The sequence below is a fragment of the Lissotriton vulgaris genome, chromosome 1_1 (genome assembly GCF_964263255.1).
Source record: "Lissotriton vulgaris chromosome 1_1, aLisVul1.2, whole genome shotgun sequence".
Classification (NCBI taxonomy): Eukaryota; Metazoa; Chordata; class Amphibia; order Caudata; family Salamandridae; genus Lissotriton; species Lissotriton vulgaris.
This window is the reverse complement of record NC_141685.1, coordinates 263141671-263156342: the sequence shown is the minus strand read 5'-3', so window position 1 is coordinate 263156342 and position 14672 is coordinate 263141671.

Genomic DNA, 14672 nt, shown 5'->3' with positions numbered 1-14672 from the left:
TCGTGCTCATTTTGATCATGCTAGTGAGATTTTGTTCCACCCCGTGCTCTATGCACCTAATGGTAATGATTCTCAGGAGATTAGGGTCCAATATTAGTCTGTTGAGATTATGGGCGTACGATGCAGTTGGTGCTGAATGTGATTTTTGCTACAGGCTGATGATTAGTACAGGGATCACCAGTGGATACTGGGTATTAGTTTATTATCTGTTTTACTTTCACTAAATTTGCTTTACAATGGTTCTGACGGTTGATGTAAATAATTAATTTACTCTCTTAATTTCTATGCAGGTAAGTACTTAATCAATAATAACTCAATCGGAATGAAGGAAAACAGAGTCCGTGGTGCAAGAGTTTCTAAGGGTTTTATTCCTCATAAAGGAATCAGGATATCATGTTCTGACCACCACACAGGGTGTCAGAAGGGATAGATGAGCGCGCCCACGTTTATTGACAATACATAGCTTATATACTTGATTTACATCATAATGTTCAATGTAAGAGGCGTAACAGCTGAGAGAAGACAAGATAACAGTATACACGTGGTGCTAGTACATCATCAAGAGGCGTAAACTAGGCGTGAACTAGGCGTGTGTGCTAGAAAACGTCACTGATAGGTGACGTAAGTGGGTGGCACCAAGGGGTGGTGCTAACAGAATGTTGCAATGTCAGCAGAAATCGGAAGCTTGGATGCGCGCGCAGCTGCATGACGTGTGATAGACGGGGTGCAGGGGACTTGACATTTACACTGGCGGAAAGAGACAGAAGTCTGGCATGTCAGATCAACTTGTGCTTCTATCATATCTGATATCTGATGTTTTAGGAACTAAGCTATCTGGGCAGAAAGGTCTCTAGAGCAGAAGCTATTCTATACTTGCTGTGAGTGCGTGTATAAGCGCCTGAGTGTCTGTATGAGAAGCGTGGGGCACGGGGCCTTCCATGGAAGCATGGCAACAGAGGCTATGAATTACTTGCATAAAGACAGGTCGGCCCTTTAGCCCTGTAGCTGAGGAAGGATGTTTACTGAAGCTAGTAGGCTGGAATGTATCTTCGGGGAGGAAAACAGATAACTCGAAGGTTATAGTCAATCTTGGCAGGCAGCAGGCTGAGCTGAGCACGGAGGGCCGCGCTAGAAGTAAGTCAGAGTTCACGGGTACGGGGGCTGCTTGGGCAGAGGCCCTCGCAGTCAGAAGCCAGAAAAGAGGCTCGATGGCAGAGATTCAGGGCCTACTTTCAGCCAGGCTGAAAAACGTAGGAGTACACTTCAAAAAGACGTTGGCATAGCATACTCAGGAACGGACCATCAAACCCATTCATGGTGGGTCTGAAAGAGGACAAGTTAACGTTGGACGCAAATGTATTTGCGTCTTCATAGCTGGTACAGGAGGGAAGTTACATGCACTTTTAACTCGTACATGGAGTCGGTGGGGTACTCGCTAGGGAACACAACATGACCATAAAATTTATATTACCTCATTCCCTCCTTGTTCCCTACGGACCCTTCATGATATATCGATCCTCATAAATCGATCGGTTTGTTCTTGTAACATTATATGTTCGTCTTTCTTTCTTTGACTGTTTGAGAGGCAACTGGAATGCTCAATGCAGGATGTGGCACACAGTCCACATATCGCTGGCCCACACTGCAGGCATAGGCAACAACTGAATACTATAACAAGACCAATGCCTAGGAAGGATAAGATCTTCCATCCCCAAGCTGTTAACGTAGTCCAGAACCAACCGGACCAAGTCCAGGTGCCTGGATTCTGATGTATCTGATTTGCAATTTTATGTAAACGGGTGATAGCTTGATAGACAGATGGTGCATTTTGTGGAATGAAAACACAGCAACTTGACCCGATGACCTTACAGGCTCCACCTCTATCTGCCAAGATGACGTCAATCACAAGACGATTTTGAAGGACAACAGTCCGTATAGCGGACTGCTCCTCTGTTAGGTTACCTAGAGCGGAGGCAGTTTCGTTCACTACTGCTTCAAGTGTTCTCGTTAATCTGCGTATTAATTTACTGTTTTGGACAGGTCCTAGGAAGAAAAAGAATCCTTTATTGAAATCAGTGTACTGTTCCCATGCCGTTTCTGTGTAGTCGACAAGGGGAATATCTCTTTTGGGTCTATTCGGTGCTAGATTCGTGTTTCTATGGTAATCAGGAGGAGCTAGGAAAACAGGTGGCAGAAGGAATGCAATGTAACAGGTACCGTCCCAATCTGGAGGCAAACGTATGTATGCGGTATGACCACAAACAAAGTAGGAATGACTGGTAGCTTTAAAAGACGATTTACCATGGTCACTGAACTCGACCACAGTAGTGCATTTACTATGACCTAAGTGTACTGAACCTTTCTTGCTAACACATAATTCACCTGTGACTGGTAACACTAACATATGGGGCAAAACTGGAGCAGTTTCAGATTCAACAGTGAGGATCATAAGGCTAATTGTGTAATTACCTAATCCATATACTTCATTTTCTAGATCAGTTCCTATTCGAGTGGGAAGTCCTTCTTGATCAGGATAACAGACGTTGAGCAGGACTAAGTTCAAGTTTCCCCAAACCCAGCCCCCATCGAAAACAGCAATATCAGGATCTAAAGAGTTAATTATTTTAAACCAAGCTCCACAAGAGCCATTGTGAGTGAATGGGTACGGAAAGAGAGGCAGAGCTCCCTTGTAATTCTGGTAGGGAGGGAGTCGACCACATATCCAGCAGTCTGTAGCATTACTTGTCTGATGGGAATGGTGTAACATACTAATGAATGTATTGTTGCGCAGCGCAAGTCTGTAAGAGAGTTCATGTACAGGAAGTTCACTAAAAGTGTGTTCAGCAGAGACATTGTAAGCAGATTGTTCACGCCTGAAAATAGGCCAGTACATAGGAAGCAGAATGCTGGCAATAATAATTAGAATACTCAGAATAAACATGATTATTAGTGTCACTATGCAGTGACTACGAAGTGATTTGCAATATGTTCTTCTCTTTTCCTCTCTCTCTCTAACTCGATCTAGGGGATACATGTCAGAAACTATTTAACCGATTCACCTAGGGGAGGACTTAAACAATTAAACTGTCTGACTTGCTAGATCGAAGCTTCATGCGGTAAAGTTCTTGAGAAGTCTTTTCTCTTTTAGGCACAGTAACGTCTTGTGCTTCAACACAGTCTTTGGTGGGGGTGGACGAGTCAGAGTCCTGTTTCAGTCCGTTTTTTAGTTCATTGCATAGCTTGATGTGACTCGTGTGGACCCACCCCTTTCTCCCCTCGATTTTCACGGCGGTCCTGGTGGTAAGCAGAACGGTCTTCGGAGACTTCCAGCGGGGCTCCAGCGGACTTTTCCGGTCGAAGTTCCTGACGAGTACCAGGTCCCCTGGACGGACCTCATGCGCCTTTACATCGGTGTTGTCAGGGAAGGCTGCGGCAACCTGTGAACGACATGATTGGAGTGCAGACATCAAGGAGGCAAGGTAATCTGTCAACATGTTACAATCAATATCAGTGATCTTTTTCGGAACGGGCGTCCCCCACATATTCGGCGGTCTGCCAAAGACCACTTCGTACGGAGATAGCCCTGATCTCGAGTGGGCAACCATTCTCATGTAGAATAGTGCCACGGGCAGGGCGACTATCCAGTCGACCCCTTTTTCCTGACAGATCTTGGCAAGACGGATTTTTAGTGTCTGATTATGCCTTTCTACAAGGCCAGCTGCTTCGGGATGTCGGACACAGTGGAACCTCCACTGATATCCTAGCAAGAGGGAAACTTGTTTCATCAGCTCGGACGAGAACGGCTGTCCGTTATCTGAGTACACGACACGGGGCAAACCGTACCGTGGGAAGAATTCACGAACCAACTGTCTGGCAGTGGTCGGAGCAGTGTAGTCTGGGACTGGGTATGCTTCGGTCCAGCGGGACAGAGCACAAACGATTACAAGAACATACTTAAATCCTCTACAGCTATTCATCTGGATATAATCCATCTGGAGGACTTCAAAAGGGTGATCGGGAGGATGGAATCCACCTTGCTCAACAGGGACGCTTTTACCTGGATTGAACTGACAACAGATCATGCAAGTACGCACTTTCTGTTTTGCTGCTGCTCGTAAGTGTTTGTTGTACCAGAGATTCTGTAAACTGTCTAACATGGCTTTCTCTCCAAGATGGGCAGGACTATGTGCTGTATTTATCATGACTTGAACCATTGAGTCGGGGAGAAACCATATAGATTTTCCCTTCGTCACCCAACCTTGGTCTGTCTGAATCCCTCCTAGTTCAGTCCATTTCTTTATCTCCTCTGGAGTAGCATGTGTCTGGATGTCAATTACGTCTAGGGCGGGATCTCTAACTGTCATACACTGTGTTTGTACTATTGTCTTTGTCACATCAGTAGTCTGGGTGTGAGTCAATGCTGTATGTTTTGCTGTCTGGTCTGCCAGGTCGTTACCCTGGGAAACAGAATCTGTGACTTTGGTATGTGCCTTACACTTCATGACTGATATGCCCGAGGGCAAATGTATTGCTTCTAACAGTGCTTGAATGAGGGGGCCATGTTGTATCTTGGCCCCATGAGAAGTCAGAAAACCTCGTTCTTGCCAGAGGACTCCGAAGTCGTGTACAACTCCGAAGGCATAGCGGGAATCTGTGTATATGTTAACATTTCTGTTCTTGGCTAGAATACAAGCTCGGGTCAGAGCGATGAGCTCTGCTGCTTGAGCAGACAGTGTGTCAATACGATGCGTTTCTTTAATTTCAGTTTCAGTGGTCACGGCGTACGCGGCCACTAATTCTCCTGTACTTGTTCTCATGCATGAACCGTCCACATAAAGTGTCAGGTCTGGATTTGTCAATGGGACATCTGTTAAGTCTCGTCTAGGCTTAGTTACTGCATTAATTATTTCTATACAATCATGCGGAGCTGGATCTGTCATAACTGTAGGTAACAGTGTTGCTGGGTTCAGGATGCTGCAACGTCTGATTTCTATGTGTGGCTGGAATAGTGTTAATTCATAACCTGTCAGTCGTGCTATAGTTAAGTGTTGAGTCTGGGTTCTGTTTAACAAAACCTCTACAGAATGTGGTACTTGAACTGTTAACTGATGACCTAAAACAATTGAATCACTTTGTCTTATTGCTAACGCTGTTGCTGCTACTGACTTTAAGCACGCAGGGAGTGCTTGAGCTACTGAATCCAATGTACTAGAAAAATAAGCACAAGGCTTGTGTGAACCTGCTTGATCTTGAGTGAGGACAGACAACGCTGTGCCATCACGTTCTGTAACAAAAAGTGTAAACGGTTTGCTGTAACATGGTGTCGCTAAAACTGGTGCTTGGCATAAAACTTTCTTTAATTCTTCAAAAGCTTGTGTGTGTTCCTGAGTCCAAGGGAGGACAGTCGAAGTCGCTGCCTCCTGTGTCGTTAACTGGATGAGTGGTTTAGCTAAAAATGCATACTGGGGAATCCATTGTCTGCAGTACGAGGTGAGGCCTATGAAGGCCCGCACTTCCTTTTGTGTCTTGGGTTGCGGCATGTTCACAATTAACTGAATGCGATCGGGAGTGAGCTGTCTCCCCACTTTGGACAGTAAGTGACCCAAGTACACAACTTGCTGAGCACAGAATTGTAGCTTCGAAGGAGACACCTTGTGTCCCTTGTCGGCCAGGAAATGTAAAACTGTCAGCGATGCTTTTTCACATTCGGGCTCACTTCGTGCGGTGATCAGCAGATCATCGACGTATTGTAGTAAAGCGGTGTTAACTGGCATTTGAATACAATCTAGTTGTCTTTTCAGTGCTTGACTATAGATGCTGGGGCTTTCTGTAAATCCTTGAGGTGCGCGCGAAAATTTGAAACTGCGTCCATTTAAACAGAATCCGAAGAGATATTGGCTCTCTGGATCAATAGGCACGCTGAAGAAGGCGTTCTTGAGATCAATTACAGTAAAGAACGTTGCTTCTGAATCAATAGCAGTCAAGAGAGATGATATATCGGGGACCACAGGATACTGTGGGATAATGCATTTATTCAATTCTCGAAGATCAATCACCAGCCGATATACTGGCGGTGCATTGGGATCAGTACGTTTAAGAATCGGAATGATGGGTGAATTACAGATATTGGAGTCGGTTTCGACGACCACTCCTTGGGCAATGAGCTCTTCAATGATTTTCAGTAAAGCCGCTACAGCATCGGGTGGTAACTTGTATTGTCTGATTCTGGGTAATACAACACCTGCCTTGAGGGTAACGCGGTATGGTGTAATGTGCATACATCCTACATCAGTTGGGCCTTTTGCCCACAAGTAATCAGGTACATTTTTCAATCTGACGTCAAACTCACGAAGGACGTAGTGACCCTTGAAATCCCGCAGAAAGAGTCTAACCCCCTCCGGGGAGCAGCATATTATAGCTCCTAGAGCCTTCAGTGTTTTAATTCCTAACAGATTTTCCGGACATGATTTTGTTAGTAACAGGTCTGTAACGCGTGATAATGGACCCACAGCCAGGGGAACTGGTTCTGATACTTCATTTACAATAGGTTGTCCTGAAAACCCAAGGGAAACATTTTGTGAGCCTGAGAGGGGTGCCCCTGGAACTTCGTCATGACTTATTGTAGTGCGACTTGCCCCTGTGTCAATTAAAAACTTTCTATCTTTCCCCAATACTTGACTGTGTACATAAGGACCTTCTTGATCTACAGGAATCTCGATAAGAGGCAAGCCACCTTCCCTCTCTAGGCTGTTTCATGTATATCGGGAATATTCGGGGTAAGCAGACTGGGCATACTGGTACATCTGTTGTGAGACTTGCTGAGTTGCAGCAATGGGCTGTGGCTGTGGTACTGCTACGGTTTGTGCTGTCTGTGCAGATGCATGCATGGGCTGTGTATTCTGTGTAGACTGATGCTGGTTATGGTCTTGTCTAGGAGGATGCGGTCTCTCTTTAGTTTTTCCTGTCGCTATGTTATGTTTCAGAACTGCGCATTCGTGTACGTAGTGACCTGGCTGCTTGCAATAATTGCATGTCCCTTTCACAGGAGCTGCAGTGTGACTTGTCTGGGTCGTACCTTTTCTGTGACTGTCGGATGGAACCGTCTGGGCTACTAACATTTTCATTTTCGTGTCTTTCATGCGCTTCTGTTCCTGGTCTTGTTCTTCCCTAATTCTATTCTGGTGATATTGTAACATTTGTAACATCTGGGATGGCGTATTTGCTTGCCATGTACTCTCGACTTTATACACTCTATTTTTAACTAACGGTAGGGAATTCTCGACTAACTTTGATACAAAAAGATGTGGGTACGACTCGCTACTTGGCTGAAGGCCACTATTGATAATAAAACATTTCTCGAATCTTGAATAAAAGTCGCTAGTATCTTCATCATGTTTCTGTTTACAGGACGAGATTGCATCCCAATCCTCCTTTCTAGTTGTCAATAATCTGGGCAGGACCTGTACTATTAAACCTGGTAATGCTTTAGTTTTGTCCCCAAGGCCTAACCCTGGAACCCGTTTTTTCTCTTCGTCTTCTATTTCTGCCCAGGCAATCTTTGCGTCTCCCACCTCCCAGTCCTTTTCCTTTAATTTCTCGAATATACCCGTAGGCAATAATACTTTCAACATTTTCATGATATCATCATATGTGTAGTCCCCCATCAGTAACATGTCTTTGAGCTCTCTATGAAAACCTGCAGGGTCTTTATCATGGCACGGTACTAATTTCTTCATTTCTAACAGTTCTAACTTAGTCAGAGGCGTGTGTACATACACACGTTTCAAAATTTTATCCTCACCCATAACAGGGTGCACTTCTCGCAAGGGGTTCTGACTTTCTATACCACTCCCGCACTGCATATGGTACATTTTCCTTTCTGGGGGTGGGGCGGGAACATATTCAGGACTTACAAAGATATCATATCTGCGTCGTTGTTCTAGAATTATTTGAACTAATTTAGTGCTTAGGCCTCTCCATCTATCCATCAGTAGTGCTTCTAGTGTCTCATGTAAGGGACCTGGATCGGAATAATGTTTTCTGTATTTGATGAGAAGGTGCTGAATCATATATACCCCTGCTAATTTCTGTTCGTCGGGGGAGAGGTTCAGAAATGTCTGTGCTACCGTGTCATCATTATATATGTTTGCATTTTCGGCCCATGATACCGCTGATCGGGCTAGTTCTTGTTCATCCATAGAATTGAGTACATGGTACCCAACTCGATCTCGAAGCCGTTTATCAGTTTCCTGGAACTGATGCTCAGCAGAATTCGGATTCGTTAAGGCAGAGAAGAAAACTCTCTTGCTTTCCGGACGGACACCTTTCCTAAGGTAGTTTCCCCTACCTACATATGCTATAGTACTTGTGGTTGGTTCTGGTTCTTCAGATTCTTTTTCCTCCTCGGAGGGAGCCTTTTCTTTCTCTTTCTCGTGTACTGCTATCACTGCTTTCTTAATCTTTTTATACATGGCCTCTATGCAATTTTGTCTGTCATGTTTTCCGTCGGCTATATTTTGACCCCACTTGTTCAATGCATCTAATTCACTCTGATCTGTTCCGGGCCTGTCTCGTTCTCTTATTAGACAATTTATGAAAAATCGTAGTATCAGTGCTTGCATGGTAACTTTCTGTTTCTCCAGGGCATCCTTAATACTGTCGGGGTCCTTTCCCGTTTGAACGAACTCATATATTCTATCTAGGTGCTCCTTCATTCCTGCATAACATAACAAACTATCAGTAGCAGATCTTAACCGTAAAGACGCTAATACCATTAAGTCGTCCTGTCCAGGTTCTGGATCATATCTACAAACTGACATATTTTCTTTTAGTGCATCAAGACGGGACGAATTAGAAGAACGGGGGGATCTGTACGTAAGAGGACTCTGCATACCTCTGAGATTTAATCTGTGAGTCGGTGGCGGGGTCTGGAGACCCGCGGTCGCACCTTCTGAAGCGGAAGCTTGGGCATTATCTCTGTGTGTATTCAGTATCTGAATTTGTCTTTTAGTAGGATCTGATTGAAGTGGTTTCGGTAACTCAGTTTTAGGTGAGGGAAGTGGCGGAGCTGGCGGAACGGGACTAGTCTTTTTCGGTGTTGGCTGAGAGTGATCTTGGGGGGCAGTACCACCCCCGGCCCTGTCAGTAGGCAGGGCACGAACAGGCAGATTGGTGTAAGCTGGCGCTACATCTTCGAGATATGAATTTAGGAATATGTCTTTAGTAGTCTTATGCATTACTTTAGTTGGAACTAATGGTGACGGCAAATTTTTCGGTATTTCTGAAATGGCGTCAGGGGTACCATCGGCCAAAAGATACATGTTGTTCACTTTGCCATTTAGGATACGATCTATTTGTTCTACTTTTACTCGAATTCCCTCAGTAACTAATTCGTTTTCTTGGGCCTTTTCTGATTCTTTAAGCCTGTCTTCTCTACGGAGTGCCCTATCAGCACGCTTACGTGATTCCTTACGCCAAAATTCTATGGCGTCTTTCTGAGATTGTCTAGCTTTCTTTTTCCGTAATATTTCTTCTACCTTTATGATGCACTCGGCATCCCATGTTCCGTTAACTGGCCATCGGTATCTTTCCTCTAGGTGCTTGGTATAATCTGTCCATAACTCTAGATACAAGATGGCGTCTATGCCATGTTTATTATACATAAAATTACCTGGAGTGTCCCTAGGGGGGATTGGAATCTCTTCCTCTAACATCCCTTTCCTAGTTCCTATCTGCTTTAATTTGTTGAAAAACGGCATTGTGCCTACTTGATACTGGAATGCTTGATCCTTGATACTTAATGTCAACTGTAACTATTTATACAAAAACACAATAATGCACAAAAACAATCACATTCATACCACGACATTAATCACATGAAACATTTAAAGACATAGCTAACTTCCCCCTAGTCTGAATGTACCGCTCAACGATACAGATACACTGCTGTAACAGTGCAGAAATTCGGAATACTTTATATACTGCTAAACAGTACAGATACACTGCCTAAAAACAGTGCAGACCGGACTTGCGTACCCAAACCCGTCTAGATACGACCCAGCAATGGTACTCACCGGGAAGCACGGAAAACAGAAGGCCTCGGAAAACTCGACTGGACTCGACTCGGAACTTCGGAAAACTTCGGAAAACTTCGGAAAACTTCGGAAAACTGGTGGGCCTCTTCACACCTCGGACCTTGCTTCCTTCGGCTGGGCTCTGGTCGGGATCCTCCGCACTCCTCACCGCCTCGTCTGGGCACTGATCGCAGTCTTCGTCACCTCCGTGTGTCAGAGGGGAAGGCAGGAAATCCTGCCAGTACACGTGTTGTCCGTCTAACTGATGGCAGGGGACACGGATTGCAACGCACCTTCCGGCGCGTGAGGTGGGGGAGGGGTCCCTATTCGGGCGCCAAAATGATGTAAATAATTAATTTACTCTCTTAATTTCTATGCAGGTAAGTACTTAATCAATAATAACTCAATCGGAATGAAGGAAAACAGAGTCCGTGGTGCAAGAGTTTCTAAGGGTTTTATTCCTCATAAAGGAATCAGGATATCATGTTCTGACCACCACACAGGGTGTCAGAAGGGATAGATGAGCGCGCCCACGTTTATTGACAATACATAGCTTATATACTTGATTTACATCATAATGTTCAATGTAAGAGGCGTAACAGCTGAGAGAAGACAAGATAACAGTATACACGTGGTGCTAGTACATCATCAAGAGGCGTAAACTAGGCGTGAACTAGGCGTGTGTGCTAGAAAACGTCACTGATAGGTGACGTAAGTGGGTGGCACCAAGGGGTGGTGCTAACAGAATGTTGCAATGTCAGCAGAAATCGGAAGCTTGGATGCGCGCGCAGCTGCATGACGTGTGATAGACGGGGTGCAGGGGACTTGACATTTACACTGGCGGAAAGAGACAGAAGTCTGGCATGTCAGATCAACTTGTGCTTCTATCATATCTGATATCTGATGTTTTAGGAACTAAGCTATCTGGGCAGAAAGGTCTCTAGAGCAGAAGCTATTCTATACTTGCTGTGAGTGCGTGTATAAGCGCCTGAGTGTCTGTATGAGAAGCGTGGGGCACGGGGCCTTCCATGGAAGCATGGCAACAGAGGCTATGAATTACTTGCATAAAGACAGGTCGGCCCTTTAGCCCTGTAGCTGAGGAAGGATGTTTACTGAAGCTAGTAGGCTGGAATGTATCTTCGGGGAGGAAAACAGATAACTCGAAGGTTATAGTCAATCTTGGCAGGCAGCAGGCTGAGCTGAGCACGGAGGGCCGCGCTAGAAGTAAGTCAGAGTTCACGGGTACGGGGGCTGCTTGGGCAGAGGCCCTCGCAGTCAGAAGCCAGAAAAGAGGCTCGATGGCAGAGATTCAGGGCCTACTTTCAGCCAGGCTGAAAAACGTAGGAGTACACTTCAAAAAGACGTTGGCATAGCATACTCAGGAACGGACCATCAAACCCATTCATGGTGGGTCTGAAAGAGGACAAGTTAACGTTGGACGCAAATGTATTTGCGTCTTCATAGCTGGTACAGGAGGGAAGTTACATGCACTTTTAACTCGTACATGGAGTCGGTGGGGTACTCGCTAGGGAACACAACATGACCATAAAATTTATATTACCTCACGGTGGTCCAGTTCGCCTTGTCATATGTAAACAATTCTCTTTGAAAATATCATCTAGTGCAAGGTGGCATCATGTATACCTAGATGAAGGGACCAACAAATACCAGCGGAACCACAGAGACTTCCAAGCGCCCCATCTTCTTCTGCTTGCGATCTGTACCTAATCACCTCACATCCTGGACGGCACATTAATTCAGCTATCTTCACCCGACGTCTGGAATATGTGCCCCCGCCAAGGCCTTTTACGTCTCCTCACCACGGTTTTCCTAGTAACACCCTTCTCTTATCCCCCACCCTCCTCGTCCCAATATGGCCACCACTCGAGTTAAGGCTGGAACCAACTGCTACAAAATCATTTATCCTCCCAACTAGACGAAAGCTTCAGTAAAACGAATGAAGCATAACACTATTGAACGTTTCCCTGATTCCCTTTTTGTTGATCAATTCTACAATGGTCGGTTTGGGAGGTTCAAAAATGATCTAATTTTTTCACTCGCAACACGCCTTATTGGTCCACCAGCCTATATAATTCCCTTAATGTCACCTCCTCCTCATCTGTCCCTCATGGGAAACAACTAAAAATGTCCCCATCTGTGTGTTTCAAAGGCTCCCTTACTATCTCGCTCTATAACAACGGTACTGTCATGCTCGAAGGCAAAGACACCTGTCTCTCTCTCTTTGACCACCTCTTCCCCTCCCTACTCCCCTCTTCTGCGACCGGGTCAGCCCCAGACTCTCCTTCTAGCTCCACCCAGTTCTCCCTTTCTCCTCCCCTGACCCCCCCACTCTCTAATAGGCTGCACCCCCGAGAAGCACAGGTCGGCCACCAACCCTCTCCTTCTTTTGTGCCTTCCTCTCACATTCCTCTCCCCCACAGTACACCCCCCCTTTGTCACTTCAGCCTTACCTCTAGCTAATTCGCTCCTCGTCCAATCTGCACCATCCCGGTACTCCGATCACATCTCCTCCCACCTATTCCTACCTGCCACCCCCCTTTTTAGTCCACTGCTCTTCCAACCTTCTCCCCCAGTTAACTTTCCTTACACTCCCCTTATTCCCCCCTCTCCCCCTATTCTCTACCCCCTCCTTCCATCGCTATTTACCCCAATTTCTCCACAAACCCATTGCATCTCTCTCCTTCCCCCTATCCTCCAGCATTGCTATGCTATCCCCCCTTGGTAACCCTTTCCATTTCCCTACCTCGGGCCCAGCAGCACCATTTACTTTATTCAACCTCCCTTTCTCCCAACCCCCCTCACTCGGCCAGATGCCCGTTCCCTCACAGCCACCTCTCAACTGACAGGACCTCTCCAACCACCTCCCCTCATTTCCGCCCTAACCTCCTACTTCCCTATGATTCCACACAGTCCTCCCCTCTCCTTCTACCCCACTGCCTTCAGCAACACCCATCTCCCCCTAAATGTGTCCTTAATTCCTTTCCTTCTTGCAACGCCAACAAAGACAACCCGACCTGCACCTCGGATACACCAACGCCCGCTCTCAATCTCTACCTATCAACCCTAGACCCCATCTCTCCACCTGCCCTCCTCCTGTCCTGTCTTCACCACCAATTCTGCCCCCTCCTGTTTCCAATGAGCCACACAACCTTCCCTGCTCTGCCCTACTCTCTCTGGAAAGTACACTAGGCTCTATCACCTCCACCTCCCAGCTTGTAGCTACCATTTCACTTTTAAGCCCCAAGATCTCCACTTTTCCTTACACCTCTACTCCTTTGGAAAATGCTCATCTTCCTACTAGATGCACCTCACCCCACCCACCCCAGTATAGCCAAGCACAACCAGTCATCGGCAACCATCGTTAATCCACACAAGCCCTTGAACGCCACCCGTCCTCAACCTGCATCTCCGAGTAACCCAACTATCTACACTATTCCGACCATCTCCTCTATCAGAGCCAAGCATCCACCTAAGCCCGCCTGTGCACCCCCATCTAAGTACAATATCCCTATCACTCTTCATAGCCCATGTACCCCCGTCACCAAAACAGTCTTGACAGAGCTGCGCTGTCTTCTCCACAACTGCAGATCTGCAAGATAAAACAAACTTGAAATCTCCGATATCATCACCTTTCACAATATTGACATGCTCTTCCTCACAGAGACCTGGTTCAACGATACCTCTCACTCTATGTTTGATCTCCTATTACCCACAGGCTATTCGATTTTTAGAAATGACAGAACTGAAAAAGTTGGTGGAGGTGTTTCAGTCATCTTTAGAAACTCCCTTCAACTTAAGGCTTTTCCTATCAGCTCCTTCCACACTTTTGAATGCCTATCTCTTGAGCTTCAACTACACCACAGCTCACCCCTCAGATACCATGGGGCAGATTTACAAGCCACTTGCGCCTCTTGTACACCGCTGTTGCGTCACTTTTGTGACGCAGCGGCGGCGCAAAAGATGCGCCATGTCGCGGGGTATTTACAACGTGACGTATCTCGGAGATGTGTCATGTTGTAAAGCCCTGCGCCAGAAGGAGGCGTTCCGGCGCAGTTGGGGGGCGTACCGAAGCAGGAACGCCTCTTAAAAGTTGCTGGGTGAAATCTACAAGATTTCACTCAGTCACTTTGGGGCCCATGCTGCGTCAAAACCCTGCGCCTGCTTGAAGCAGGCGTAAGGATTGACGCAGCATTAACAAGATAGGGCCCCCACAGCATTACTGGAGCGAAGCAACTCCAGCAATGCGCCGGCTTTACAGCACAGATGCGTCACGCATCTTTGCTTTTTTGCCCCATGGTGCGCCGCGTTATACTCGATGATTATATTCTTGAAGCCACTAAACAGCTTTCAGACTCTAAGTGTTACCGCAAAATTAATACGGACCCGACCGCTGATTTACAGAAAGAACTCAGCGCTATCCTCAATAATGGACTTGAACAAGGATTCCTCGGTAAAAATGAATACATTTTTTTACTAAATAAACACCCACGAATCCCATTATTTTACGTACTTCCGAAAGTACACAAAAATGAGACGACACCACCTGGACGACCTATAATTTCTGGATGTGACTCTCTA